Consider the following 4,813-nt stretch of genomic DNA (forward strand, 5'->3'; position numbering starts at 1 on the left):
AAAAAAAAAAAAAGCATACTTTCCTCTATTGATAAGTTTGCAGTGAGTGCTTTGATATGTAAGAGAATTTAGGAAATTCTAACCCAGTGCCCTGCTTTTAGAGATGAAAAGGCCAAAAGTAGTGGCTGACATTGGGAAGGAAACGTGAGCCCCTACTTCAGTCCTTGCACCAAAATTAATTCCAGAAGGATCAAAGGTTTAATCAAAATTTAAAAAAAGAAAACAAAGGATAATTGTTTTTATAGTCTTGTAGATTTATGGTCTTCGAGTGGGAAGGACCTCACTGGAAAAGTTTTCAGTGAAAGAATTGATAAATTTGCCTACATAAAGAAATCTCTGCATGAAAAAAGCATCATAAACTCAAAAAGTCATTTTCCCTAATATATGGTATTACCAAACACTATTAAGAAAAAGACCAATGAGAAAAGACCACAGGAAAGAATACAAATGGTTTTTTCTTCTTTTTTTTTTTTTGAGACGGAGTCTTGCTCTTCTTGTCACCCAGACTGGAGTGGCGTGATCTCTACTCACTGCAATCTCCGCCTCCCGGGTTCAAGCGATTCTCCTGCCTCAGCCTCCTAAGTGGCTGGGATTACAGGTGCCCGCCACCTCACCCGGCTAATGTTTTTGTATTTTAGTAGAGACAGGGTTTCACCATTTTGGCCAGGCTGGTTTCGAACTCCTGACCTCAAGTGATCCGACTGCCTCGGCCTCCTAAAGTGCTGGGATTATAGGCATGAGCCACCGCACTCGGCTCCACAAATGGCGCTTAAACATAAAAAAAAGAAACAACTAAATTCTTAATAGAAAACATTTTATCTATATCAGAATAACAAAGACTAAGATGTTTGAGAACTATTACGTTGCTGAGATGAGGAAACAGGCACTCCAAAACATTTCATTGCTTAGCATAGTACAACTTCTATTGACAAGCAGTTTTGTTTAGCAGGCTCCATTAACAAAGCACCAGAGCAGTTTCTGGCATATATTAAGTACAGGTTTTAGCTAGTATAATTAGCACATTTTAAAATGTGCATGTCTTTTGGCCCAGCTACTTCACTTGTAGGTCTTTTTTCACATGTGACATCACATGGTTTTGTTTTTTCAGACCAAGTTTTGGTCTGTTGCCCAGGCTGGAGTGCAGTGGCACAATCACAGCTTATAGCCGGGACATCCCAGGCTCAAGTGATCCACCTCAGCCTCCCAAATAGCTGGGACCACAGGCATGCACCACCATGCCCAACTAATTTTTGTATTTTTGGTAGAGACAAGGTCTATGTTGCCTAGACTAGTCTCAAACTCCTGGGCTCAAGTGATCTTCCCACCTCAGACTCCCAAAGTGCTAGGATTACAGGCGTGAGCCACCATACCCAGCAACGGTGTTCTTAAAATATATTTATATAAAACAACAAAACAAAAACCATAATTATCCTATTATCCTTAGGGAACTGGTTAAATTATGATCTATTCAATGGGACACTATACAGATAGCTATTTAAAGGAAAATGGCAGCTCTGTTGCTCTGTCATACTGAAAACAATCTCCAAAATGGTGAGATGAAGAATATACTTGTATATAGGAAGCTTCTATGTAACACTGTAACATATACACACATATATTTTTTACACCTATGTCTTCCTTAAAGGATAGATTATTGCATGTCCGTGTTGCCTCCTGGGACAGGGTAGCAGAATCAAGAAAGGGTATAAACTATTACATATCCTTTTACATTCTGAATTATTAAGATACGTGCTTAAAAAGAAAAAAGATTTCAGAAACACACCTCCAAGTTGTGGCTGGTGTGAGATCTAATTCTTGCCCTCATTTCAGTGCTTTCCAATGTGTTCACTCCTTGAAGTCACCTGGTCTTGATTATTGAGAATTTTGAGATTGAATTTTGATCCACACTTACAAGAATATCAAACATGAGCCAGGAAGGACCCATCTCAAATCCTGAGTTCATTCTGGAGGTACTCTTGATTAAAACAATAGTTGTTCTTAGCTTAGAAACTTAAATATATTTTATGGAAAAGAGAATGAAAGAAGTCACTGGCTCCAAGAAAGAAAGGGGACAAGGAACCCAACAGGTGTGCCTCTTGGATCTAATTAATATATTTAGAAATTCTTAAGGAAACAAACTATTACTCTATTTCAGTTTTAGAAACTCTTATCTGCTATCCTTTATGCAGTAAATACTTTAAAATAACACTTCGACCATAAAAAACTGTGAAGTACGTAAAGTTCATACTGCTAGCATTTGGTAGAGCTAGGGAACTAGGTCCCAGACACAGGTATGTATCTAAAATCGATTACCCCAAATGTTTTAGCATATTAAGTCACCTAACATGGGGAAACACTGAAAATTAGTTTTCATCTTATGATAAGTGAAAGCCCCAAGTCTGAATGTAAGATTTCTTATTTTTATTTAGGCCAATTTATCAATTCTTTCATTGTTTTGGGAGGCCTCTCCCACTCAGAATATAACTAATAGAGGGCAATCATAAAGATGACTGAAGATTTTACTTAAATCCATTTGTTCTAATATCTCACTATTTAACAGAGGACTATCCTTACCAAATATGACATAAGACAACAAAAGCTCTCATGGTTGGGTAACAGAAATCCTGACTTCTATCTTAAAGTTTCGTAGGTAACCAAGACGGTCAAATTTAACTCTAAAATTGTCAACAAATAGCTTACTTCTATAAGCACGTAGCCAACCTGGTCAACCTTCACTAATAATCTCTATTGAAAGTTATCTTAATTCAAATACAGCAACTGCTTCCTTAAACAAGCATTTTTAAAATAACTGCCTTCCCCATAAATACAATTCCTAGGTAAGTTTAAATTAGTCATGGAATATAATATCTCAAACGGTTTCTTAGTTACCCATAATTCTAAAGCTTAAGACCAAAATGAAGATACACAGTAGTCCTCCCTTACCATGGTTTCACTTTCCCACAGTACAGTATTTTCAGAGACCACATTCACATAACTTGTTATAAATGTTCTCATTATTGCTGTTAATCACTTACTGTGCCTAATTTACAAATTAAACTTATCACAGTTATGTATAGGAAAAAACAAGGCTTCAGTACTCTTGGCTCCTTCAGGCATCCACTGTGGGTCTTATACCCCACAGATAAGGAGGGACTGCTGTAACTCGAAACCTAATCTGGCATTCTATCTTGAAATAGCTCAACTTAATAGCAGAAAACTTAATCTTGTTACTGAATTTTTTTTCAGTTTGTCCTTTTAGATATGAATTCACATTCTAGCTTTCTTCTTCACATTAAAGAGAATTTCTCACCCAAAATAAACTGTTGTTAAACAATATACTCGGCCGGGCGCAGTGGCTCACACCTGTTAATCCCAGCACTTTGGGAGGCTGAGGTGGGCGGATCATTTGAAATCAGTTCGAGACCAGTCTCACCAACATGAGGCCACTAAAAATACAAAAAAATTAGCTGGACTTGGTGGCACATGCCTGTACCCCCAGCTACTGGGGAGGTTGAGACAGAAAAATCACTTGAACCTGGGACGCAGAGGTTGCAGTGAGCTGGCATTGTGCCACTGCATTCCAGCCTGGGTGACAGAGTGAGATTCCATCTCAAAAAAAAAAAAAAAAAAAATATATATATATATATGCCTGAGGAACAAGTTAGCTGATGAACAAACAGAAATGTCAAGTATAAAACTTAATCGTTCTATAAAACTGCGTAAATTCTTACAAAGTTCACTGAATTCCACATATAACTTTTAAAGAACATTTTGCAAATATGAGCATGTTTGGTTTTCTTTTAATCCTCAAACATTTTGCTAGGTCAACTGTGTCTAAGAACTATTAGGCAGAAATACTGAAAAAAAATCAACACAGCTCTGGTCTTCAAATGGCTTTTTTAAAGTGAAAATTAACTTAGCATACATATTAAGACAAAGACAATAGAAATAATATACATAATTTTATTACAAAATTTTTTTTAAAAAAACAAAATGCAACATCCTAAAAAACCCAAAATTTACTATTGATACTAATTCCTACAAGTTTGCTGTGCTACCATACACAAGAAATTAAAAAAACCATTAAATATTTAGGAACATTCAACATCAGAAGCTGTAAAATCTAACTATGTAGTAGCCCATCAAAAAGCTACAACCTGCAATTTTTTAAAAGTATTTTCTCTACAGAGAATCTTATCAGCTATACAAAAATCTGTACAGTTTTTATACTGAAGCTAATATTGAGCTGCACTTGAATTCACATTCTTAGCAAAACAATTGCCTGAGCACACACGCACATTCCACACGCATCGTTAAAGGATAGCCATTTATTCTTCATCTTCATCCTCTTCCTCCTCATCTTCATCTTCTTCCTCCTCCTCCTCCTCCTCATCTTCTGGTTCATTCTTCTTCTTTGAGCCTGTTGGCCTGCCAGGGCCCTTCTTTCCTGCTTCACTTTTGCCCTTGGCACGATATGCAGCAATATCCTGAAATATTGTTAAAAAAAATAAAGTAAGCATCCGGTGTCATTACTCAACTGTGAAAACCACTTACTTGTAAACAATCAAAGATGATTGACCAATAACCCTGTCCAAAAAGTAGCCAGTCTAAGTGTTAAGAGCACTTATCCCTCTAGGCTTTAACAAGTTAATGGTGTAAAATGACAAGGGTTGCAATACAGCAGTATCAGTACTTTCACTACCAATACTCTTTTACCTCACACACAGTGCCATAGTCCCTGCTGTACCTTCACATTTTATATATATCTACATAAACCAATTTATTTGACCCTCTGCTTTAAAAAAAAAAAAAA

This window comes from Rhinopithecus bieti, unplaced genomic scaffold (genome assembly GCF_001698545.2).
Source record: "Rhinopithecus bieti isolate Rb0 unplaced genomic scaffold, ASM169854v2 scaffold_29254, whole genome shotgun sequence".
In the NCBI taxonomy this organism is placed as follows: domain Eukaryota; kingdom Metazoa; phylum Chordata; class Mammalia; order Primates; family Cercopithecidae; genus Rhinopithecus; species Rhinopithecus bieti.